At 43.5% G+C, this 26316-nt stretch overlaps 15 pseudogenes; all 15 read left to right on the plus strand.

Annotated features, from left to right (window-relative positions):
- The first annotated feature begins 619 nt into the window (after positions 1–619).
- Positions 620–883, plus strand: LOC130288945 (U2 spliceosomal RNA; annotated as a pseudogene).
- A 1465-nt stretch (positions 884–2348) lies between these two features.
- On the plus strand, positions 2349–2615 carry LOC130289177 (U2 spliceosomal RNA; annotated as a pseudogene).
- A 1471-nt stretch (positions 2616–4086) lies between these two features.
- LOC130288828 (U2 spliceosomal RNA) lies at positions 4087–4350 on the plus strand (annotated as a pseudogene).
- Positions 4351–5824: 1474 nt separating this feature from the next.
- On the plus strand, positions 5825–6090 carry LOC130289570 (U2 spliceosomal RNA; annotated as a pseudogene).
- A 1471-nt stretch (positions 6091–7561) lies between these two features.
- On the plus strand, positions 7562–7825 carry LOC130288946 (U2 spliceosomal RNA; annotated as a pseudogene).
- A 1469-nt stretch (positions 7826–9294) lies between these two features.
- Positions 9295–9559, plus strand: LOC130289116 (U2 spliceosomal RNA; annotated as a pseudogene).
- A 1474-nt stretch (positions 9560–11033) lies between these two features.
- LOC130289571 (U2 spliceosomal RNA) lies at positions 11034–11299 on the plus strand (annotated as a pseudogene).
- Positions 11300–12764: 1465 nt separating this feature from the next.
- Positions 12765–13028, plus strand: LOC130288947 (U2 spliceosomal RNA; annotated as a pseudogene).
- A 1469-nt stretch (positions 13029–14497) lies between these two features.
- Positions 14498–14762, plus strand: LOC130289117 (U2 spliceosomal RNA; annotated as a pseudogene).
- Positions 14763–16237: 1475 nt separating this feature from the next.
- On the plus strand, positions 16238–16501 carry LOC130288948 (U2 spliceosomal RNA; annotated as a pseudogene).
- Positions 16502–17970: 1469 nt separating this feature from the next.
- LOC130288822 (U2 spliceosomal RNA) lies at positions 17971–18234 on the plus strand (annotated as a pseudogene).
- A 1469-nt stretch (positions 18235–19703) lies between these two features.
- On the plus strand, positions 19704–19967 carry LOC130288823 (U2 spliceosomal RNA; annotated as a pseudogene).
- A 1469-nt stretch (positions 19968–21436) lies between these two features.
- On the plus strand, positions 21437–21701 carry LOC130289119 (U2 spliceosomal RNA; annotated as a pseudogene).
- Positions 21702–23162: 1461 nt separating this feature from the next.
- Positions 23163–23426, plus strand: LOC130288949 (U2 spliceosomal RNA; annotated as a pseudogene).
- A 1461-nt stretch (positions 23427–24887) lies between these two features.
- LOC130288950 (U2 spliceosomal RNA) lies at positions 24888–25151 on the plus strand (annotated as a pseudogene).
- Positions 25152–26316: the final 1165 nt, after the last annotated feature.

Here is a 26316-nt window from a genome sequence, read left to right on the forward strand (position 1 = left end):
TGCCATTCAATGCCACGGGCTAGATGTAAACTGCAGATGACCATGTTGTGGTAGTTACCATGGATACCCAAGTGATGTGTGAGCTAACACATAGGCCCAACAGATTCCAAGAAGGCCAGAATCACCAGCGGCACCACCATCGATTGTCAGGTCACCCGGATTCAGCAAATACCAGAGTCCAAAATGATGCAGGTTTATACTGTTAATTTTCAGTTTATCGTTACAGTTGGTGTTATTCCATGTCGGAAGGGACGCAGCTACAGCCAGTGGGGTAACTAGAGACAGGCAGGCAGCTATGTGCAACAAAGGTAGGCGTGTTGTTTTCATATGCAGATCTGAAATATTGTCTTATATGCAAGAGGAGGAGTGATGGGGGTTCAGGCAAAAGCCAGGCTATGGATTGCATTGCTAAATGCTCCATCAGAGTGCAATGGTCGCCTGACCTTTTTTTAAGTGATGATGTGGGTTTAGCCTGTGCTGTATGTATGTATGGGTGGCTGACTGCCACCCACCCAGAGAGTGTATGGGAGGCTGGTTGGCTGCCAGCCTTCCTTCCATTCCTATGAGTAATGTGAGTGCTCATGAAGGGGACATGGTTGGGTCCACCCCTTTCCCGGTTATCCCCTCTAGGCCTTTTGGCTTAGATCAAGTGTAAAAAAAGAAAGGATCTTGCGACAGATCGCATCCTGAGGCACGTTTTTTTTTGTGTGAATACTTGCACTTGGGTGACTTGTGAGCACATACTGATACATACGTTCCCTATCTGGGGACCATAAATTAAATGGATTTTTGAGAAAGGGAGCTGATTTGGAAGCTTGCTTCTGTCGCCCTATGCATTGACCCGATGTGGCAGTATATTCGGGTAGTGAACAGTGCACCACCCCATTCCAGTGTTAAACAAGAAAGATTCTCATTTAATCCTCCGTGGGTGAGAATTTGAGTTTGAGAATTGGAGACCAAAATGATGAGTTGCACTGACTGGTTTATGAACGTCTATTCATTTAGCGTTTTAATGACCATGTTTGCACACTGATTGGTGTAAAAAAATAAAATAAAACTAAATAATAATAATCTAGCACACCTGTGCAGGTTTGACATGACATGACAGGTAGCTGTCTTGTGGGTGGTGCTGAATCCTGTTAAATGACGTGAGGGTCTCATGCCTATACACAAGGGTGTGTCATTGCTGTTGCTTGACCATGCATTGGTATCTGTGGTCAGTGAATGATAAAAACAAAATTTACCATCCATTGATGGATGGGAAATCCGCCATGAGGCATTTGTTTTTAGAAACTGCTGCTCACAACCAATGTTGCAATGGAGTGTCTCCATCTGCTGGTGGTATTGGAAAGGCATTAGTGCTATGACAGGGTCTGAAGAAGAAGAAGAAGAAGAAGACGGAAAAAAATATATATAAAAAGAAAAAGAGAGAGAGAGAGAGAGAGACTGACTTAGTGAGCGAGTGAGTGAGAGAGTGAGAGTGAGTGAGAGTGAATGAGTGAGTGAGTGATTGAGTGAGTGAGTGAGTGAGAACAAATGAGTTAAAGCAAGTGAGTGAGAGAGATCGAATGAATGAAAGTCTGAATGACAGAAAGAAAAAAGGATGAAGAAAGAAGCATGAAGAAAAAAAAATGTATATGGAGTTGCTGACATGAGTGCAATCTACAAAGCCGTTGAGGCTGATCCTCATGGGAGGATTATTGCACCAGGACCCTTAGCACTTTTAAAATGCCATTCAATGCCACGGGCTAGATGTAAACTGCAGATGACCATGTTGTGGTAGTTACCATGGATACCCAAGTGATGTGTGAGCTAACACATAGGCCCAACAGATTCCAAGAAGGCCAGAATCACCAGCGGCACCACCATCGATTGTCAGGTCACCCGGATTCAGCAAATACCAGAGTCCAAAATGATGCAGGTTTATACTGTTAATTTTCAGTTTATCGTTACAGTTGGTGTTATTCCATGTCGGAAGGGACGCAGCTACAGCCAGTGGGGTAACTAGAGACAGGCAGGCAGCTATGTGCAACAAAGGTAGGCGTGTTGTTTTCATATGCAGATCTGAAATATTGTCTTATATGCAAGAGGAGGAGTGATGGGGGTTCAGGCAAAAGCCAGGCTATGGATTGCATTGCTAAATGCTCCATCAGAGTGCAATGGTCGCCTGTCCGTTTTTTAAGTGATGATGTGGGTTTAGCCTGTGCTGTATGTATGTATGGGTGGCTGACTGCCACCCACCCAGAGAGTGTATGGGAGGCTGGTTGGCTGCCAGCCTTCCTTCCATTCCTATGAGTAATGTGAGTGCTCATGAAGGGGACATGGTTGGGTCCACCCCTTTCCCGGTTATCCCCTCTAGGCCTTTTGGCTTAGATCAAGTGTAAAAAAAGAAAGGATCTTGCGACAGATCGCATCCTGAGGCACGCTTTTTTTTTTTGTGTGAATACTTGCACTTGGGTGACTTGTGAGCACATACTGATACATACGTTCCCTATCTGGGGACCATAAATTAAATGGATTTTTGAGAAAGGGAGCTGATTTGGAAGCTTGCTTCTGTCGCCCTATGCATTGACCCGATGTGGCAGTATATTCGGGTAGTGAACAGTGCACCACCCCATTCCAGTGTTAAACAAGAAAGATTCTCATTTAATCCTCCGTGGGTGAGAATTTGAGTTTGAGAATTGGAGACCAAAATGATGAGTTGCACTGACTGGTTTATGAACGTCTATTCATTTAGCGTTTTAATGACCATGTTTGCACACTGATTGGTGTAAAAAAATAAAATAAAACTAAATAATAATAATCTAGCACACCTGTGCAGGTTTGACATGACATGACAGGTAGCTGTCTTGTGGGTGGTGCTGAATCCTGTTAAATGACGTGAGGGTCTCATGCCTATACACAAGGGTGTGTCATTGCTGTTGCTTGACCATGCATTGGTATCTGTGGTCAGTGAATGATAAAAACAAAATTTACCATCCATTGATGGATGGGAAATCCGCCATGAGGCATTTGTTTTTAGAAACTGCTGCTCACAACCAATGTTGCAATGGAGTGTCTCCATCTGCTGGTGGTATTGGAAAGGCATTAGTGCTATGACAGGGTCTGAAGAAGAAGAAGAAGAAGAAGAAGAAGACGGAAAAAAATATATATAAAAAGAAAAAGAGAGAGAGAGAGAGAGAGACTGACTTAGTGAGCGAGTGAGTGAGAGAGTGAGAGTGAGTGAGAGTGAATGAGTGAGTGAGTGATTGAGTGAGTGAGTGAGTGAGAACAAATGAGTTAAAGCAAGTGAGTGAGAGAGATCGAATGAATGAAAGTCTGAATGACAGAAAGAAAAAAGGATGAAGAAAGAAGCATGAAGAAAAAAAAATGTATATGGAGTTGCTGACATGAGTGCAATCTACAAAGCCGTTGAGGCTGATCCTCATGGGAGGATTATTGCACCAGGACCCTTAGCACTTTTAAAATGCCATTCAATGCCACGGGCTAGATGTAAACTGCAGATGACCATGTTGTGGTAGTTACCATGGATACCCAAGTGATGTGTGAGCTAACACATAGGCCCAACAGATTCCAAGAAGGCCAGAATCACCAGCGGCACCACCATCGATTGTCAGGTCACCCGGATTCAGCAAATACCAGAGTCCAAAATGATGCAGGTTTATACTGTTAATTTTCAGTTTATCGTTACAGTTGGTGTTATTCCATGTCGGAAGGGACGCAGCTACAGCCAGTGGGGTAACTAGAGACAGGCAGGCAGCTATGTGCAACAAAGGTAGGCGTGTTGTTTTCATATGCAGATCTGAAATATTGTCTTACATGCAAGAGGAGGAGTGATGGGGGTTCAGGCAAAAGCCAGGCTATGGATTGCATTGCTAAATGCTCCATCAGAGTGCAATGGTCGCCTGTCCTTTTTTTAAGTGATGATGTGGGTTTAGCCTGTGCTGTATGTATGTATGGGTGGCTGACTGCCACCCACCCAGAGAGTGTATGGGAGGCTGGTTGGCTGCCAGCCTTCCTTCCATTCCTATGAGTAATGTGAGTGCTCATGAAGGGGACATGGTTGGGTCCACCCCTTTCCCGGTTATCCCCTCTAGGCCTTTTGGCTTAGATCAAGTGTAAAAAAAGAAAGGATCTTGCGACAGATCGCATCCTGAGGCACGTTTTTTTTTGTGTGAATACTTGCACTTCGGTGACTTGTGAGCACATACTGATACATACGTTCCCTATCTGGGGACCATAAATTAAATGGATTTTTGAGAAAGGGAGCTGATTTGGAAGCTTGCTTCTGTCGCCCTATGCATTGACCCGATGTGGCAGTATATTCGGGTAGTGAACAGTGCACCACCCCATTCCAGTGTTAAACAAGAAAGATTCTCATTTAATCCTCCGTGGGTGAGAATTTGAGTTTGAGAATTGGAGACCAAAATGATGAGTTGCACTGACTGGTTTATGAACGTCTATTCATTTAGCGTTTTAATGACCATGTTTGCACACTGATTGGTGTAAAAAAATAAAATAAAACTAAATAATAATAATCTAGCACACCTGTGCAGGTTTGACATGACATGACAGGTAGCTGTCTTGTGGGTGGTGCTGAATCCTGTTAAATGACGTGAGGGTCTCATGCCTATACACAAGGGTGTGTCATTGCTGTTGCTTGACCATGCATTGGTATCTGTGGTCAGTGAATGATAAAAACAAAATTTACCATCCATTGATGGATGGGAAATCCGCCATGAGGCATTTGTTTTTAGAAACTGCTGCTCACAACCAATGTTGCAATGGAGTGTCTCCATCTGCTGGTGGTATTGGAAAGGCATTAGTGCTATGACAGGGTCTGAAGAAGAAGAAGAAGAAGAAGAAGAAGAAGACGGAAAAAAATATATATAAAAAGAAAAAGAGAGAGAGAGAGAGACTGACTTAGTGAGCGAGTGAGTGAGAGAGTGAGAGTGAGTGAGAGTGAATGAGTGAGTGAGTGATTGAGTGAGTGAGTGAGTGAGTGAGAACAAATGAGTTAAAGCAAGTGAGTGAGAGAGATCGAATGAATGAAAGTCTGAATGACAGAAAGAAAAAAGGATGAAGAAAGAAGCATGAAGAAAAAAAAATGTATATGGAGTTGCTGACATGAGTGCAATCTACAAAGCCGTTGAGGCTGATCCTCATGGGAGGATTATTGCACCAGGACCCTTAGCACTTTTAAAATGCCATTCAATGCCACGGGCTAGATGTAAACTGCAGATGACCATGTTGTGGTAGTTACCATGGATACCCAAGTGATGTGTGAGCTAACACATAGGCCCAACAGATTCCAAGAAGGCCAGAATCACCAGCGGCACCACCATCGATTGTCAGGTCACCCGGATTCAGCAAATACCAGAGTCCAAAATGATGCAGGTTTATACTGTTAATTTTCAGTTTATCGTTACAGTTGGTGTTATTCCATGTCGGAAGGGACGCAGCTACAGCCAGTGGGGTAACTAGAGACAGGCAGGCAGCTATGTGCAACAAAGGTAGGCGTGTTGTTTTCATATGCAGATCTGAAATATTGTCTTATATGCAAGAGGAGGAGTGATGGGGGTTCAGGCAAAAGCCAGGCTATGGATTGCATTGCTAAATGCTCCATCAGAGTGCAATGGTCGCCTGTCCTTTTTTTAAGTGATGATGTGGGTTTAGCCTGTGCTGTATGTATGTATGGGTGGCTGACTGCCACCCACCCAGAGAGTGTATGGGAGGCTGGTTGGCTGCCAGCCTTCCTTCCATTCCTATGAGTAATGTGAGTGCTCATGAAGGGGACATGGTTGGGTCCACCCCTTTCCCGGTTATCCCCTCTAGGCCTTTTGGCTTAGATCAAGTGTAAAAAAAGAAAGGATCTTGCGACAGATCGCATCCTGAGGCACGTTTTTTTTTGTGTGAATACTTGCACTTGGGTGACTTGTGAGCACATACTGATACATACGTTCCCTATCTGGGGAGACCATAAATTAAATGGATTTTTGAGAAAGGGAGCTGATTTGGAAGCTTGCTTCTGTCGCCCTATGCATTGACCCGATGTGGCAGTATATTCGGGTAGTGAACAGTGCACCACCCCATTCCAGTGTTAAACAAGAAAGATTCTCATTTAATCCTCCGTGGGTGAGAATTTGAGTTTGAGAATTGGAGACCAAAATGATGAGTTGCACTGACTGGTTTATGAACGTCTATTCATTTAGCGTTTTAATGACCATGTTTGCACACTGATTGGTGTAAAAAAATAAAATAAAACTAAATAATAATAATCTAGCACACCTGTGCAGGTTTGACATGACATGACAGGTAGCTGTCTTGTGGGTGGTGCTGAATCCTGTTAAATGACGTGAGGGTCTCATGCCTATACACAAGGGTGTGTCATTGCTGTTGCTTGACCATGCATTGGTATCTGTGGTCAGTGAATGATAAAAACAAAATTTACCATCCATTGATGGATGGGAAATCCGCCATGAGGCATTTGTTTTTAGAAACTGCTGCTCACAACCAATGTTGCAATGGAGTGTCTCCATCTGCTGGTGGTATTGGAAAGGCATTAGTGCTATGACAGGGTCTGAAGAAGAAGAAGAAGAAGAAGAAGACGGAAAAAAATATATATAAAAAGAAAAAGAGAGAGAGAGAGAGAGAGACTGACTTAGTGAGCGAGTGAGTGAGAGAGTGAGAGTGAGTGAGAGTGAATGAGTGAGTGAGTGATTGAGTGAGTGAGTGAGTGAGTGAGAACAAATGAGTTAAAGCAAGTGAGTGAGAGAGATCGAATGAATGAAAGTCTGAATGACAGAAAGAAAAAAGGATGAAGAAAGAAGCATGAAGAAAAAAAATGTATATGGAGTTGCTGACATGAGTGCAATCTACAAAGCCGTTGAGGCTGATCCTCATGGGAGGATTATTGCACCAGGACCCTTAGCACTTTTAAAATGCCATTCAATACCACGGGCTAGATGTAAACTGCAGATGACCATGTTGTGGTAGTTACCATGGATACCCAAGTGATGTGTGAGCTAACACATAGGCCCAACAGATTCCAAGAAGGCCAGAATCACCAGCGGCACCACCATCGATTGTCAGGTCACCCGGATTCAGCAAATACCAGAGTCCAAAATGATGCAGGTTTATACTGTTAATTTTCAGTTTATCGTTACAGTTGGTGTTATTCCATGTCGGAAGGGACGCAGCTACAGCCAGTGGGGTAACTAGAGACAGGCAGGCAGCTATGTGCAACAAAGGTAGGCGTGTTGTTTTCATATGCAGATCTGAAATATTGTCTTATATGCAAGAGGAGGAGTGATGGGGGTTCAGGCAAAAGCCAGGCTATGGATTGCATTGCTAAATGCTCCATCAGAGTGCAATGGTCGCCTGTCCTTTTTTTAAGTGATGATGTGGGTTTAGCCTGTGCTGTATGTATGTATGGGTGGCTGACTGCCACCCACCCAGAGAGTGTATGGGAGGCTGGTTGGCTGCCAGCCTTCCTTCCATTCCTATGAGTAATGTGAGTGCTCATGAAGGGGACATGGTTGGGTCCACCCCTTTCCCGGTTATCCCCTCTAGGCCTTTTGGCTTAGATCAAGTGTAAAAAAAGAAAGGATCTTGCGACAGATCGCATCCTGAGGCACGTTTTTTTTTGTGTGAATACTTGCACTTGGGTGACTTGTGAGCACATACTGATACATACGTTCCCTATCTGGGGACCATAAATTAAATGGATTTTTGAGAAAGGGAGCTGATTTGGAAGCTTGCTTCTGTCGCCCTATGCATTGACCCGATGTGGCAGTATATTCGGGTAGTGAACAGTGCACCACCCCATTCCAGTGTTAAACAAGAAAGATTCTCATTTAATCCTCCGTGGGTGAGAATTTGAGTTTGAGAATTGGAGACCAAAATGATGAGTTGCACTGACTGGTTTATGAACGTCTATTCATTTAGCGTTTTAATGACCATGTTTGCACACTGATTGGTGTAAAAAAAAAAAATAAAACTAAATAATAATAATCTAGCACACCTGTGCAGGTTTGACATGACATGACAGGTAGCTGTCTTGTGGGTGGTGCTGAATCCTGTTAAATGACGTGAGGGTCTCATGCCTATACACAAGGGTGTCATTGCTGTTGCTTGACCATGCATTGGTATCTGTGGTCAGTGAATGATAAAAACAAAATTTACCATCCATTGATGGATGGGAAATCCGCCATGAGGCATTTGTTTTTAGAAACTGCTGCTCACAACCAATGTTGCAATGGAGTGTCTCCATCTGCTGGTGGTATTGGAAAGGCATTAGTGCTATGACAGGGTCTGAAGAAGAAGAAGAAGAAGAAGAAGAAGACGGAAAAAAATATATATAATAAGAAAAAGAGAGAGAGAGAGAGAGAGACTGACTTAGTGAGCGAGTGAGTGAGAGAGTGAGAGTGAGTGAGAGTGAATGAGTGAGTGAGTGATTGAGTGAGTGAGTGAGTGAGAACAAATGAGTTAAAGCAAGTGAGTGAGAGAGATCGAATGAATGAAAGTCTGAATGACAGAAAGAAAAAAGGATGAAGAAAGAAGCATGAAGAAAAAAAAATGTATATGGAGTTGCTGACATGAGTGCAATCTACAAAGCCGTTGAGGCTGATCCTCATGGAAGGATTATTGCACCAGGACCCTTAGCACTTTTAAAATGCCATTCAATGCCACGGGCTAGATGTAAACTGCAGATGACCATGTTGTGGTAGTTACCATGGATACCCAAGTGATGTGTGAGCTAACACATAGGCCCAACAGATTCCAAGAAGGCCAGAATCACCAGCGGCACCACCATCGATTGTCAGGTCACCCGGATTCAGCAAATACCAGAGTCCAAAATGATGCAGGTTTATACTGTTAATTTTCAGTTTATCGTTACAGTTGGTGTTATTCCATGTCGGAAGGGACGCAGCTACAGCCAGTGGGGTAACTAGAGACAGGCAGGCAGCTATGTGCAACAAAGGTAGGCGTGTTGTTTTCATATGCAGATCTGAAATATTGTCTTATATGCAAGAGGAGGAGTGATGGGGGTTCAGGCAAAAGCCAGGCTATGAATTGCATTGCTAAATGCTCCATCAGAGTGCAATGGTCGCCTGTCCTTTTTTTAAGTGATGATGTGGGTTTAGCCTGTGCTGTATGTATGTATGGGTGGCTGACTGCCACCCACCCAGAGAGTGTATGGGAGGCTGGTTGGCTGCCAGCCGTCCTTCCATTCCTATGAGTAATGTGAGTGCTCATGAAGGGGACATGGTTGGGTCCACCCCTTTCCCGGTTATCCCCTCTAGGCCTTTTGGCTTAGATCAAGTGTAAAAAAAGAAAGGATCTTGCGACAGATCGCATCCTGAGGCACGTTTTTTTTTTGTGTGAATACTTGCACTTGGGTGACTTGTGAGCACATACTGATACATACGTTCCCTATCTGGGGACCATAAATTAAATGGATTTTTGAGAAAGGGAGCTGATTTGGAAGCTTGCTTCTGTCGCCCTATGCATTGACCCGATGTGGCAGTATATTCGGGTAGTGAACAGTGCACCACCCCATTCCAGTGTTAAACAAGAAAGATTCTCATTTAATCCTCCGTGGGTGAGAATTTGAGTTTGAGAATTGGAGACCAAAATGATGAGTTGCACTGACTGGTTTATGAACGTCTATTCATTTAGCGTTTTAATGACCATGTTTGCACACTGATTGGTGTAAAAAAATAAAATAAAACTAAATAATAATAATCTAGCACACCTGTGCAGGTTTGACATGACATGACAGGTAGCTGTCTTGTGGGTGGTGCTGAATCCTGTTAAATGACGTGAGGGTCTCATGCCTATACACAAGGGTGTGTCATTGCTGTTGCTTGACCATGCATTGGTATCTGTGGTCAGTGAATGATAAAAACAAAATTTACCATCCATTGATGGATGGGAAATCCGCCATGAGGCATTTGTTTTTAGAAACTGCTGCTCACAACCAATGTTGCAATGGAGTGTCTCCATCTGCTGGTGGTATTGGAAAGGCATTAGTGCTATGACAGGGTCTGAAGAAGAAGAAGAAGAAGAAGAAGAAGAAGACGGAAAAAAATATATATAAAAAGAAAAAGAGAGAGAGAGAGAGACTGACTTAGTGAGCGAGTGAGTGAGAGAGTGAGAGTGAGTGAGAGTGAATGAGTGAGTGAGTGATTGAGTGAGTGAGTGAGTGAGTGAGAACAAATGAGTTAAAGCAAGTGAGTGAGAGAGATCGAATGAATGAAAGTCTGAATGACAGAAAGAAAAAAGGATGAAGAAAGAAGCATGAAGAAAAAAAAATGTATATGGAGTTGCTGACATGAGTGCAATCTACAAAGCCGTTGAGGCTGATCCTCATGGGAGGATTATTGCACCAGGACCCTTAGCACTTTTAAAATGCCATTCAATGCCACGGGCTAGATGTAAACTGCAGATGACCATGTTGTGGTAGTTACCATGGATACCCAAGTGATGTGTGAGCTAACACATAGGCCCAACAGATTCCAAGAAGGCCAGAATCACCAGCGGCACCACCATCGATTGTCAGGTCACCCGGATTCAGCAAATACCAGAGTCCAAAATGATGCAGGTTTATACTGTTAATTTTCAGTTTATCGTTACAGTTGGTGTTATTCCATGTCGGAAGGGACGCAGCTACAGCCAGTGGGGTAACTAGAGACAGGCAGGCAGCTATGTGCAACAAAGGTAGGCGTGTTGTTTTCATATGCAGATCTGAAATATTGTCTTATATGCAAGAGGAGGAGTGATGGGGGTTCAGGCAAAAGCCAGGCTATGGATTGCATTGCTAAATGCTCCATCAGAGTGCAATGGTCGCCTGTCCTTTTTTTAAGTGATGATGTGGGTTTAGCCTGTGCTGTATGTATGTATGGGTGGCTGACTGCCACCCACCCAGAGAGTGTATGGGAGGCTGGTTGGCTGCCAGCCTTCCTTCCATTCCTATGAGTAATGTGAGTGCTCATGAAGGGGACATGGTTGGGTCCACCCCTTTCCCGGTTATCCCCTCTAGGCCTTTTGGCTTAGATCAAGTGTAAAAAAAGAAAGGATCTTGCGACAGATCGCATCCTGAGGCACGTTTTTTTTTGTGTGAATACTTGCACTTGGGTGACTTGTGAGCACATACTGATACATACGTTCCCTATCTGGGGAGACCATAAATTAAATGGATTTTTGAGAAAGGGAGCTGATTTGGAAGCTTGCTTCTGTCGCCCTATGCATTGACCCGATGTGGCAGTATATTCGGGTAGTGAACAGTGCACCACCCCATTCCAGTGTTAAACAAGAAAGATTCTCATTTAATCCTCCGTGGGTGAGAATTTGAGTTTGAGAATTGGAGACCAAAATGATGAGTTGCACTGACTGGTTTATGAACGTCTATTCATTTAGCGTTTTAATGACCATGTTTGCACACTGATTGGTGTAAAAAAATAAAATAAAACTAAATAATAATAATCTAGCACACCTGTGCAGGTTTGACATGACATGACAGGTAGCTGTCTTGTGGGTGGTGCTGAATCCTGTTAAATGACGTGAGGGTCTCATGCCTATACACAAGGGTGTGTCATTGCTGTTGCTTGACCATGCATTGGTATCTGTGGTCAGTGAATGATAAAAACAAAATTTACCATCCATTGATGGATGGGAAATCCGCCATGAGGCATTTGTTTTTAGAAACTGCTGCTCACAACCAATGTTGCAATGGAGTGTCTCCATCTGCTGGTGGTATTGGAAAGGCATTAGTGCTATGACAGGGTCTGAAGAAGAAGAAGAAGAAGACGGAAAAAAATATATATAAAAAGAAAAAGAGAGAGAGAGAGAGAGAGACTGACTTAGTGAGCGAGTGAGTGAGAGAGTGAGAGTGAGTGAGAGTGAATGAGTGAGTGAGTGATTGAGTGAGTGAGTGAGTGAGTGAGAACAAATGAGTTAAAGCAAGTGAGTGAGAGAGATCGAATGAATGAAAGTCTGAATGACAGAAAGAAAAAAGGATGAAGAAAGAAGCATGAAGAAAAAAAATGTATATGGAGTTGCTGACATGAGTGCAATCTACAAAGCCGTTGAGGCTGATCCTCATGGGAGGATTATTGCACCAGGACCCTTAGCACTTTTAAAATGCCATTCAATACCACGGGCTAGATGTAAACTGCAGATGACCATGTTGTGGTAGTTACCATGGATACCCAAGTGATGTGTGAGCTAACACATAGGCCCAACAGATTCCAAGAAGGCCAGAATCACCAGCGGCACCACCATCGATTGTCAGGTCACCCGGATTCAGCAAATACCAGAGTCCAAAATGATGCAGGTTTATACTGTTAATTTTCAGTTTATCGTTACAGTTGGTGTTATTCCATGTCGGAAGGGACGCAGCTACAGCCAGTGGGGTAACTAGAGACAGGCAGGCAGCTATGTGCAACAAAGGTAGGCGTGTTGTTTTCATATGCAGATCTGAAATATTGTCTTATATGCAAGAGGAGGAGTGATGGGGGTTCAGGCAAAAGCCAGGCTATGGATTGCATTGCTAAATGCTCCATCAGAGTGCAATGGTCGCCTGTCCTTTTTTTAAGTGATGATGTGGGTTTAGCCTGTGCTGTATGTATGTATGGGTGGCTGACTGCCACCCACCCAGAGAGTGTATGGGAGGCTGGTTGGCTGCCAGCCTTCCTTCCATTCCTATGAGTAATGTGAGTGCTCATGAAGGGGACATGGTTGGGTCCACCCCTTTCCCGGTTATCCCCTCTAGGCCTTTTGGCTTAGATCAAGTGTAAAAAAAGAAAGGATCTTGCGACAGATCGCATCCTGAGGCACGTTTTTTTTTGTGTGAATACTTGCACTTGGGTGACTTGTGAGCACATACTGATACATACGTTCCCTATCTGGGGACCATAAATTAAATGGATTTTTGAGAAAGGGAGCTGATTTGGAAGCTTGCTTCTGTCGCCCTATGCATTGACCCGATGTGGCAGTATATTCGGGTAGTGAACAGTGCACCACCCCATTCCAGTGTTAAACAAGAAAGATTCTCATTTAATCCTCCGTGGGTGAGAATTTGAGTTTGAGAATTGGAGACCAAAATGATGAGTTGCACTGACTGGTTTATGAACGTCTATTCATTTAGCGTTTTAATGACCATGTTTGCACACTGATTGGTGTAAAAAAAAAAAATAAAACTAAATAATAATAATCTAGCACACCTGTGCAGGTTTGACATGACATGACAGGTAGCTGTCTTGTGGGTGGTGCTGAATCCTGTTAAATGACGTGAGGGTCTCATGCCTATACACAAGGGTGTCATTGCTGTTGCTTGACCATGCATTGGTATCTGTGGTCAGTGAATGATAAAAACAAAATTTACCATCCATTGATGGATGGGAAATCCGCCATGAGGCATTTGTTTTTAGAAACTGCTGCTCACAACCAATGTTGCAATGGAGTGTCTCCATCTGCTGGTGGTATTGGAAAGGCATTAGTGCTATGACAGGGTCTGAAGAAGAAGAAGAAGAAGAAGAAGAAGACGGAAAAAAATATATATAATAAGAAAAAGAGAGAGAGAGAGAGAGAGACTGACTTAGTGAGCGAGTGAGTGAGAGAGTGAGAGTGAGTGAGAGTGAATGAGTGAGTGAGTGATTGAGTGAGTGAGTGAGTGAGAACAAATGAGTTAAAGCAAGTGAGTGAGAGAGATCGAATGAATGAAAGTCTGAATGACAGAAAGAAAAAAGGATGAAGAAAGAAGCATGAAGAAAAAAAAATGTATATGGAGTTGCTGACATGAGTGCAATCTACAAAGCCGTTGAGGCTGATCCTCATGGAAGGATTATTGCACCAGGACCCTTAGCACTTTTAAAATGCCATTCAATGCCACGGGCTAGATGTAAACTGCAGATGACCATGTTGTGGTAGTTACCATGGATACCCAAGTGATGTGTGAGCTAACACATAGGCCCAACAGATTCCAAGAAGGCCAGAATCACCAGCGGCACCACCATCGATTGTCAGGTCACCCGGATTCAGCAAATACCAGAGTCCAAAATGATGCAGGTTTATACTGTTAATTTTCAGTTTATCGTTACAGTTGGTGTTATTCCATGTCGGAAGGGACGCAGCTACAGCCAGTGGGGTAACTAGAGACAGGCAGGCAGCTATGTGCAACAAAGGTAGGCGTGTTGTTTTCATATGCAGATCTGAAATATTGTCTTATATGCAAGAGGAGGAGTGATGGGGGTTCAGGCAAAAGCCAGGCTATGAATTGCATTGCTAAATGCTCCATCAGAGTGCAATGGTCGCCTGTCCTTTTTTTAAGTGATGATGTGGGTTTAGCCTGTGCTGTATGTATGTATGGGTGGCTGACTGCCACCCACCCAGAGAGTGTATGGGAGGCTGGTTGGCTGCCAGCCGTCCTTCCATTCCTATGAGTAATGTGAGTGCTCATGAAGGGGACATGGTTGGGTCCACCCCTTTCCCGGTTATCCCCTCTAGGCCTTTTGGCTTAGATCAAGTGTAAAAAAAGAAAGGATCTTGCGACAGATCGCATCCTGAGGCACGTTTTTTTTTTGTGTGAATACTTGCACTTGGGTGACTTGTGAGCACATACTGATACATACGTTCCCTATCTGGGGACCATAAATTAAATGGATTTTTGAGAAAGGGAGCTGATTTGGAAGCTTGCTTCTGTCGCCCTATGCATTGACCCGATGTGGCAGTATATTCGGGTAGTGAACAGTGCACCACCCCATTCCAGTGTTAAACAAGAAAGATTCTCATTTAATCCTCCGTGGGTGAGAATTTGAGTTTGAGAATTGGAGACCAAAATGATGAGTTGCACTGACTGGTTTATGAACGTCTATTCATTTAGCGTTTTAATGACCATGTTTGCACACTGATTGGTGTAAAAAAATAAAATAAAACTAAATAATAATAATCTAGCACACCTGTGCAGGTTTGACATGACATGACAGGTAGCTGTCTTGTGGGTGGTGCTGAATCCTGTTAAATGACGTGAGGGTCTCATGCCTATACACAAGGGTGTGTCATTGCTGTTGCTTGACCATGCATTGGTATCTGTGGTCAGTGAATGATAAAAACAAAATTTACCATCCATTGATGGATGGGAAATCCGCCATGAGGCATTTGTTTTTAGAAACTGCTGCTCACAACCAATGTTGCAATGGAGTGTCTCCATCTGCTGGTGGTATTGGAAAGGCATTAGTGCTATGACAGGGTCTGAAGAAGAAGAAGAAGAAGAAGAAGAAGAAGAAGACGGAAAAAAATATATATAAAAAGAAAAAGAGAGAGAGAGAGACTGACTTAGTGAGCGAGTGAGTGAGAGAGTGAGAGTGAGTGAGAGTGAATGAGTGAGTGAGTGATTGAGTGAGTGAGTGAGTGAGTGAGAACAAATGAGTTAAAGCAAGTGAGTGAGAGAGATCGAATGAATGAAAGTCTGAATGACAGAAAGAAAAAAGGATGAAGAAAGAAGCATGAAGAAAAAAAAATGTATATGGAGTTGCTGACATGAGTGCAATCTACAAAGCCGTTGAGGCTGATCCTCATGGGAGGATTATTGCACCAGGACCCTTAGCACTTTTAAAATGCCATTCAATGCCACGGGCTAGATGTAAACTGCAGATGACCATGTTGTGGTAGTTACCATGGATACCCAAGTGATGTGTGAGCTAACACATAGGCCCAACAGATTCCAAGAAGGCCAGAATCACCAGCGGCACCACCATCGATTGTCAGGTCACCCGGATTCAGCAAATACCAGAGTCCAAAATGATGCAGGTTTATACTGTTAATTTTCAGTTTATCGTTACAGTTGGTGTTATTCCATGTCGGAAGGGTCGCAGCTACAGCCAGTGGGGTAACTAGAGACAGGCAGGCAGCTATGTGCAACAAAGGTAGGCGTGTTGTTTTCATATGCAGATCTGAAATATTGTCTTATATGCAAGAGGAGGAGTGATGGGGGTTCAGGCAAAAGCCAGGCTATGGATTGCATTGCTAAATGCTCCATCAGAGTGCAATGGTCGCCTGTCCTTTTTTTAAGTGATGATGTGGGTTTAGCCTGTGCTGTATGTATGTATGGGTGGCTGACTGCCACCCACCCAGAGAGTGTATGGGAGGCTGGTTGGCTGCCAGCCTTCCTTCCATTCCTATGAGTAATGTGAGTGCTCATGAAGGGGACATGGTTGGGTCCACCCCTTTCCCGGTTATCCCCTCTAGGCCTTTTGGCTTAGATCAAGTGTAAAAAAAGAAAGGATCTTGCGACAGATCGCATCCTGAGGCACGTTTTTTTTTGTGTGAATACTTGCACTTGGGTGACTTGTGAGCACATACTGATACATACGTTCCCTATCTGGGGACCATAAATTAAATGGATTTTTGAGAAAGGGAGCTGATTTGGAAGCTTGCTTCTGTCGCCCTATGCATTGACCCGATGTGGCAGTATATTCGGGTAGTGAACAGTGCACCACCCCATTCCAGTGTTAAACAAGAAAGATTCTCATTTAATCCTCCGTGGGTGAGAATTTGAGTTTGAGAATTGGAGACCAAAATGATGAGTTGCACTGACTGGTTTATGAACGTCTATTCATTTAGCGTTTTAATGACCATGTTTGCACACTGATTGGTGTAAAAAAATAAAATAAAACTAAATAATAATAATCTAGCACACCTGTGCAGGTTTGACATGACATGACAGGTAGCTGTCTTGTGGGTGGTGCTGAATCCTGTTAAATGACGTGAGGGTCTCATGCCTATACACAAGGGTGTGTCATTGCTGTTGCTTGACCATGCATTGGTATCTGTGGTCAGTGAATGATAAAAACAAAATTTACCATCCATTGATGGATGGGAAATCCGCCATGAGGCATTTGTTTTTAGAAACTGCTGCTCACAACCAATGTTGCAATGGAGTGTCTCCATCTGCTGGTGGTATTGGAAAGGCATTAGTGCTATGACAGGGTCTGAAGAAGAAGAAGAAGAAGAAGACGGAAAAAAATATATATAAAAAGAAAAAGAGAGAGAGAGAGAGAGAGACTGACTTAGTGAGCGAGTGAGTGAGAGAGTGAGAGTGAGTGAGAGTGAATGAGTGAGTGAGTGATTGAGTGAGTGAGTGAGTGAGTGAGAACAAATGAGTTAAAGCAAGTGAGTGAGAGAGATCGAATGAATGAAAGTCTGAATGACAGAAAGAAAAAAGGATGAAGAAAGAAGCATGAAGAAAAAAAAATGTATATGGAGTTGCTGACATGAGTGCAATCTACAAAGCCGTTGAGGCTGATCCTCATGGGAGGATTATTGCACCAGGACCCTTAGCACTTTTAAAATGCCATTCAATGCCACAGGCTAGATGTAAACTGCAGATGACCATGTTGTGGTAGTTACCATGGATACCCAAGTGATGTGTGAGCTAACACATAGGCCCAACAGATTCCAAGAAGGCCAGAATCACCAGCGGCACCACCATCGATTGTCAGGTCACCCGGATTCAGCAAATACCAGAGTCCAAAATGATGCAGGTTTATACTGTTAATTTTCAGTTTATCGTTACAGTTGGTGTTATTCCATGTCGGAAGGGACGCAGCTACAGCCAGTGGGGTAACTAGAGACAGGCAGGCAGCTATGTGCAACAAAGGTAGGCGTGTTGTTTTCATATGCAGATCTGAAATATTGTCTTATATGCAAGAGGAGGAGTGATGGGGGTTCAGGCAAAAGCCAGGCTATGGATTGCATTGCTAAATGCTCCATCAGAGTGCAATGGTCGCCTGTCCTTTTTTTAAGTGATGATGTGGGTTTAGCCTGTGCTGTATGTATGTATGGGTGGCTGACTGCCACCCACCCAGAGAGTGTATGGGAGGCTGGTTGGCTGCCAGCCTTCCTTCCATTCCTATGAGTAATGTGAGTGCTCATGAAGGGGACATGGTTGGGTCCACCCCTTTCCTGGTTATCCCCTCTAGGCCTTTTGGCTTAGATCAAGTGTAAAAAAAGAAAGGATCTTGCGACAGATCGCATCCTGAGGCACATTTTTTTTTGTGTGAATACTTGCACTTGGGTGACTTGTGAGCACATACTGATACATACGTTCCCTATCTGGGGACCATAAATTAAATGGATTTTTGAGAAAGGGAGCTGATTTGGAAGCTTGCTTCTGTCGCCCTATGCATTGACCCGATGTGGCAGTATATTCGGGTAGTGAACAGTGCACCACCCCATTCCAGTGTTAAACAAGAAAGATTCTCATTTAATCCTCCGTGGGTGAGAATTTGAGTTTGAGAATTGGAGACCAAAATGATGAGTTGCACTGACTGGTTTATGAACGTCTATTCATTTAGCGTTTTAATGACCATGTTTGCACACTGATTGGTGTAAAAAAATAAAATAAAACTAAATAATAATAATCTAGCACACCTGTGCAGGTTTGACATGACATGACAGGTAGCTGTCTTGTGGGTGGTGCTGAATCCTGTTAAATGACGTGAGGGTCTCATGCCTATACACAAGGGTGTGTCATTGCTGTTGCTTGACCATGCATTGGTATCTGTGGTCAGTGAATGATAAAAACAAAATTTACCATCCATTGATGGATGGGAAATCCGCCATGAGGCATTTGTTTTTAGAAACTGCTGCTCACAACCAATGTTGCAATGGAGTGTCTCCATCTGCTGGTGGTATTGGAAAGGCATTAGTGCTATGACAGGGTCTGAAGAAGAAGAAGAAGAAGAAGACGGAAAAAAATATATATAAAAAGAAAAAGAGAGAGAGAGAGAGAGAGACTGACTTAGTGAGCGAGTGAGTGAGAGAGTGAGAGTGAGTGAGAGTGAATGAGTGAGTGAGTGATTGAGTGAGTGAGTGAGTGAGTGAGAACAAATGAGTTAAAGCAAGTGAGTGAGAGAGATCGAATGAATGAAAGTCTGAATGACAGAAAGAAAAAAGGATGAAGAAAGAAGCATGAAGAAAAAAAAATGTATATGGAGTTGCTGACATGAGTGCAATCTACAAAGCCGTTGAGGCTGATCCTCATGGGAGGATTATTGCACCAGGACCCTTAGCACTTTTAAAATGCCATTCAATGCCACAGGCTAGATGTAAACTGCAGATGACCATGTTGTGGTAGTTACCATGGATACCCAAGTGATGTGTGAGCTAACACATAGGCCCAACAGATTCCAAGAAGGCCAGAATCACCAGCGGCACCACCATCGATTGTCAGGTCACCCGGATTCAGCAAATACCAGAGTCCAAAATGATGCAGGTTTATACTGTTAATTTTCAGTTTATCGTTACAGTTGGTGTTATTCCATGTCGGAAGGGACGCAGCTACAGCCAGTGGGGTAACTAGAGACAGGCAGGCAGCTATGTGCAACAAAGGTAGGCGTGTTGTTTTCATATGCAGATCTGAAATATTGTCTTATATGCAAGAGGAGGAGTGATGGGGGTTCAGGCAAAAGCCAGGCTATGGATTGCATTGCTAAATGCTCCATCAGAGTGCAATGGTCGCCTGTCCTTTTTTTAAGTGATGATGTGGGTTTAGCCTGTGCTGTATGTATGTATGGGTGGCTGACTGCCACCCACCCAGAGAGTGTATGGGAGGCTGGTTGGCTGCCAGCCTTCCTTCCATTCCTATGAGTAATGTGAGTGCTCATGAAGGGGACATGGTTGGGTCCACCCCTTTCCTGGTTATCCCCTCTAGGCCTTTTGGCTTAGATCAAGTGTAAAAAAAGAAAGGATCTTGCGACAGATCGCATCCTGAGGCACATTTTTTTTTGTGTGAATACTTGCACTTGGGTGACTTGTGAGCACATACTGATACATACGTTCCCTATCTGGGGACCATAAATTAAATGGATTTTTGAGAAAGGGAGCTGATTTGGAAGCTTGCTTCTGTCGCCCTATGCATTGACCCGATGTGGCAGTATATTCGGGTAGTGAACAGTGCACCACCCCATTCCAGTGTTAAACAAGAAAGATTCTCATTTAATCCTCCGTGGGTGAGAATTTGAGTTTGAGAATTGGAGACCAAAATGATGAGTTGCACTGACTGGTTTATGAACGTCTATTCATTTAGCGTTTTAATGACCATGTTTGCACACTGATTGGTGTAAAAAAATAAAATAAAACTAAATAATAATAATCTAGCACACCTGTGCAGGTTTGACATGACATGACAGGTAGCTGTCTTGTGGGTGGTGCTGAATCCTGTTAAATGACGTGAGGGTCTCATGCCTATACACAAGGGTGTGTCATTGCTGTTGCTTGACCATGCATTGGTATCTGTGGTCAGTGAATGATAAAAACAAAATTTACCATCCATTGATGGATGGGAAATCCGCCATGAGGCATTTGTTTTTAGAAACTGCTGCTCACAACCAATGTTGCAATGGAGTGTCTCCATCTGCTGGTGGTATTGGAAAGGCATTAGTGCTATGACAGGGTCTGAAGAAGAAGAAGAAGAAGAAGACGGAAAAAAATATATATAAAAAGAAAAAGAGAGAGAGAGAGAGAGAGACTGACTTAGTGAGCGAGTGAGTGAGAGAGTGAGAGTGAGTGAGAGTGAATGAGTGAGTGAGTGATTGAGTGAGTGAGTGAGTGAGTGAGAACAAATGAGTTAAAGCAAGTGAGTGAGAGAGATCGAATGAATGAAAGTCTGAATGACAGAAAGAAAAAAGGATGAAGAAAGAAGCATGAAGAAAAAAAAATGTATATGGAGTTGCTGACATGAGTGCAATCTACAAAGCCGTTGAGGCTGATCCTCATGGGAGGATTATTGCACCAGGACCCTTAGCACTTTTAAAATGCCATTCAATGCCACGGGCTAGATGTAAACTGCAGATGACCATGTTGTGGTAGTTACCATGGATACCCAAGTGATGTGTGAGCTAACACATAGGCCCAACAGATTCCAAGAAGGCCAGAATCACCAGCGGCACCACCATCGATTGTCAGGTCACCCGGATTCAGCAAATACCAGAGTCCAAAATGATGCAGGTTTATACTGTTAATTTTCAGTTTATCGTTACAGTTGGTGTTATTCCATGTCGGAAGGGACGCAGCTACAGCCAGTGGGGTAACTAGAGACAGGCAGGCAGCTATGTGCAACAAAGGTAGGCGTGTTGTTTTCATATGCAGATCTGAAATATTGTCTTATATGCAAGAGGAGGAGTGATGGGGGTTCAGGCAAAAGCCAGGCTATGGATTGCATTGCTAAATGCTCCATCAGAGTGCAATGGTCGCCTGTCCTTTTTTTAAGTGATGATGTGGGTTTAGCCTGTGCTGTATGTATGTATGGGTGGCTGACTGCCACCCACCCAGAGAGTGTATGGGAGGCTGGTTGGCTGCCAGCCTTCCTTCCATTCCTATGAGTAATGTGAGTGCTCATGAAGGGGACATGGTTGGGTCCACCCCTTTCCCGGTTATCCCCTCTAGGCCTTTTGGCTTAGATCAAGTGTAAAAAAAGAAAGGATCTTGCGACAGATCGCATCCTGAGGCACGTTTTTTTTTTGTGTGAATACTTGCACTTGGGTGACTTGTGAGCACATACTGATACATACGTTCCCTATCTGGGGACCATAAATTAAATGGATTTTTGAGAAAGGGAGCTGATTTGGAAGCTTGCTTCTGTCGCCCTATGCATTGACCCGATGTGGCAGTATATTCGGGTAGTGAACAGTGCACCACCCCATTCCAGTGTTAAACAAGAAAGATTCTCATTTAATCCTCCGTGGGTGAGAATTTGAGTTTGAGAATTGGAGACCAAAATGATGAGTTGCACTGACTGGTTTATGAACGTCTATTCATTTAGCGTTTTAATGACCATGTTTGCACACTGATTGGTGTAAAAAAATAAAATAAAACTAAATAATAATAATCTAGCACACCTGTGCAGGTTTGACATGACATGACAGGTAGCTGTCTTGTGGGTGGTGCTGAATCCTGTTAAATGACGTGAGGGTCTCATGCCTATACACAAGGGTGTGTCATTGCTGTTGCTTGACCATGCATTGGTATCTGTGGTCAGTGAATGATAAAAACAAAATTTACCATCCATTGATGGATGGGAAATCCGCCATGAGGCATTTGTTTTTAGAAACTGCTGCTCACAACCAATGTTGCAATGGAGTGTCTCCATCTGCTGGTGGTATTGGAAAGGCATTAGTGCTATGACAGGGTCTGAAGAAGAAGAAGAAGAAGAAGACGGAAAAAAATATATATAAAAAGAAAAAGAGAGAGAGAGAGAGAGAGACTGACTTAGTGAGCGAGTGAGTGAGAGAGTGAGAGTGAGTGAGAGTGAATGAGTGAGTGAGTGATTGAGTGAGTGAGTGAGAACAAATGAGTTAAAGCAAGTGAGTGAGAGAGATCGAATGAATGAAAGTCTGAATGACAGAAAGAAAAAAGGATGAAGAAAGAAGCATGAAGAAAAAAAAATGTATATGGAGTTGCTGACATGAGTGCAATCTACAAAGCCGTTGAGGCTGATCCTCATGGGAGGATTATTGCACCAGGACCCTTAGCACTTTTAAAATGCCATTCAATGCCACGGGCTAGATGTAAACTGCAGATGACCATGTTGTGGTAGTTACCATGGATACCCAAGTGATGTGTGAGCTAACACATAGGCCCAACAGATTCCAAGAAGGCCAGAATCACCAGCGGCACCACCATCGATTGTCAGGTCACCCGGATTCAGCAAATACCAGAGTCCAAAATGATGCAGGTTTATACTGTTAATTTTCAGTTTATCGTTACAGTTGGTGTTATTCCATGTCGGAAGGGACGCAGCTACAGCCAGTGGGGTAACTAGAGACAGGCAGGCAGCTATGTGCAACAAAGGTAGGCGTGTTGTTTTCATATGCAGATCTGAAATATTGTCTTATATGCAAGAGGAGGAGTGATGGGGGTTCAGGCAAAAGCCAGGCTATGGATTGCATTGCTAAATGCTCCATCAGAGTGCAATGGTCGCCTGTCCTTTTTTTAAGTGATGATGTGGGTTTAGCCTGTGCTGTATGTATGTATGGGTGGCTGACTGCCACCCACCCAGAGAGTGTATGGGAGGCTGGTTGGCTGCCAGCCTTCCTTCCATTCCTATGAGTAATGTGAGTGCTCATGAAGGGGACATGGTTGGGTCCACCCCTTTCCCGGTTATCCCCTCTAGGCCTTTTGGCTTAGATCAAGTGTAAAAAAAGAAAGGATCTTGCGACAGATCGCATCCTGAGGCACGTTTTTTTTTGTGTGAATACTTGCACTTGGGTGACTTGTGAGCACATACTGATACATACGTTCCCTATCTGGGGACCATAAATTAAATGGATTTTTGAGAAAGGGAGCTGATTTGGAAGCTTGCTTCTGTCGCCCTATGCATTGACCCGATGTGGCAGTATATTCGGGTAGTGAACAGTGCACCACCCCATTCCAGAGTTAAACAAGAAAGATTCTCATTTAATCCTCCGTGGGTGAGAATTTGAGTTTGAGAATTGGAGACCAAAATGATGAGTTGCACTGACTGGTTTATGAACGTCTATTCATTTAGCGTTTTAATGACCATGTTTGCACACTGATTGGTGTAAAAAAATAAAATAAAACTAAATAATAATAATCTAGCACACCTGTGCAGGTTTGACATGACATGACAGGTAGCTGTCTTGTGGGTGGTGCTGAATCCTGTTAAATGACGTGAGGGTCTCATGCCTATACACAAGGGTGTGTCATTGCTGTTGCTTGACCATGCATTGGTATCTGTGGTCAGTGAATGATAAAAACAAAATTTACCATCCATTGATGGATGGGAAATCCGCCATGAGGCATTTGTTTTTAGAAACTGCTGCTCACAACCAATGTTGCAATGGAGTGTCTCCATCTGCTGGTGGTATTGGAAAGGCATTAGTGCTATGACAGGGTCTGAAGAAGAAGAAGAAGAAGAAGACGGAAAAAAATATATATAAAAAGAAAAAGAGAGAGAGAGAGAGAGAGACTGACTTAGTGAGCGAGTGAGTGAGAGAGTGAGAGTGAGTGAGAGTGAATGAGTGAGTGAGTGATTGAGTGAGTGAGTGAGAACAAATGAGTTAAAGCAAGTGAGTGAGAGAGATCGAATGAATGAAAGTCTGAATGACAGAAAGAAAAAAGGATGAAGAAAGAAGCATGAAGAAAAAAAAATGTATATGGAGTTGCTGACATGAGTGCAATCTACAAAGCCGTTGAGGCTGATCCTCATGGGAGGATTATTGCACCAGGACCCTTAGCACTTTTAAAATGCCATTCAATGCCACGGGCTAGATGTAAACTGCAGATGACCATGTTGTGGTAGTTACCATGGATACCCAAGTGATGTGTGAGCTAACACATAGGCCCAACAGATTCCAAGAAGGCCAGAATCACCAGCGGCACCACCATCGATTGTCAGGTCACCCGGATTCAGCAAATACCAGAGTCCAAAATGATGCAGGTTTATACTGTTAATTTTCAGTTTATCGTTACAGTTGGTGTTATTCCATGTCGGAAGGGACGCAGCTACAGCCAGTGGGGTAACTAGAGACAGGCAGGCAGCTATGTGCAACAAAGGTAGGCGTGTTGTTTTCATATGCAGATCTGAAATATTGTCTTATATGCAAGAGGAGGAGTGATGGGGGTTCAGGCAAAAGCCAGGCTATGGATTGCATTGCTAAATGCTCCATCAGAGTGCAATGGTCGCCTGTCCTTTTTTTAAGTGATGATGTGGGTTTAGCCTGTGCTGTATGTATGTATGGGTGGCTGACTGCCACCCACCCAGAGAGTGTATGGGAGGCTGGTTGGCTGCCAGCCTTCCTTCCATTCCTATGAGTAATGTGAGTGCTCATGAAGGGGACATGGTTGGGTCCACCCCTTTCCCGGTTATCCCCTCTAGGCCTTTTGGCTTAGATCAAGTGTAAAAAAAGAAAGGATCTTGCGACAGATCGCATCCTGAGGCACGTTTTTTTTTGTGTGAATACTTGCACTTGGGTGACTTGTGAGCACATACTGATACATACGTTCCCTATCTGGGGACCATAAATTAAATGGATTTTTGAGAAAGGGAGCTGATTTGGAAGCTTGCTTCTGTCGCCCTATGCATTGACCCGATGTGGCAGTATATTCGGGTAGTGAACAGTGCACCACCCCATTCCAGAGTTAAACAAGAAAGATTCTCATTTAATCCTCCGTGGGTGAGAATTTGAGTTTGAGAATTGGAGACCAAAATGATGAGTTGCACTGACTGGTTTATGAACGTCTATTCATTTAGCGTTTTAATGACCATGTTTGCACACTGATTGGTGTAAAAAAATAAAATAAAACTAAATAATAATAATCTAGCACACCTGTGCAGGTTTGACATGACATGACAGGTAGCTGTCTTGTGGGTGGTGCTGAATCCTGTTAAATGACGTGAGGGTCTCATGCCTATACACAAGGGTGTGTCATTGCTGTTGCTTGACCATGCATTGGTATCTGTGGTCAGTGAATGATAAAAACAAAATTTACCATCCATTGATGGATGGGAAATCCGCCATGAGGCATTTGTTTTTAGAAACTGCTGCTCACAACCAATGTTGCAATGGAGTGTCTCCATCTGCTGGTGGTATTGGAAAGGCATTAGTGCTATGACAGGGTCTGAAGAAGAAGAAGAAGAAGAAGACGGAAAAAAATATATATAAAAAGAAAAAGAGAGAGAGAGAGAGAGAGACTGACTTAGTGAGCGAGTGAGTGAGAGAGTGAGAGTGAGTGAGAGTGAATGAGTGAGTGAGTGATTGAGTGAGTGAGTGAGAACAAATGAGTTAAAGCAAGTGAGTGAGAGAGATCGAATGAATGAAAGTCTGAATGACAGAAAGAAAAAAGGATGAAGAAAGAAGCATGAAGAAAAAAAAATGTATATGGAGTTGCTGACATGAGTGCAATCTACAAAGCCGTTGAGGCTGATCCTCATGGGAGGATTATTGCACCAGGACCCTTAGCACTTTTAAAATGCCATTCAATGCCACGGGCTAGATGTAAACTGCAGATGACCATGTTGTGGTAGTTACCATGGATACCCAAGTGATGTGTGAGCTAACACATAGGCCCAACAGATTCCAAGAAGGCCAGAATCACCAGCGGCACCACCATCGATTGTCAGGTCACCCGGATTCAGCAAATACCAGAGTCCAAAATGATGCAGGTTTATACTGTTAATTTTCAGTTTATCGTTACAGTTGGTGTTATTCCATGTCGGAAGGGACGCAGCTACAGCCAGTGGGGTAACTAGAGACAGGCAGGCAGCTATGTGCAACAAAGGTAGGCGTGTTGTTT

Source organism: Hyla sarda, chromosome 8 (genome assembly GCF_029499605.1).
Source record: "Hyla sarda isolate aHylSar1 chromosome 8, aHylSar1.hap1, whole genome shotgun sequence".
Lineage (NCBI taxonomy): Eukaryota > Metazoa > Chordata > Amphibia > Anura > Hylidae > Hyla > Hyla sarda.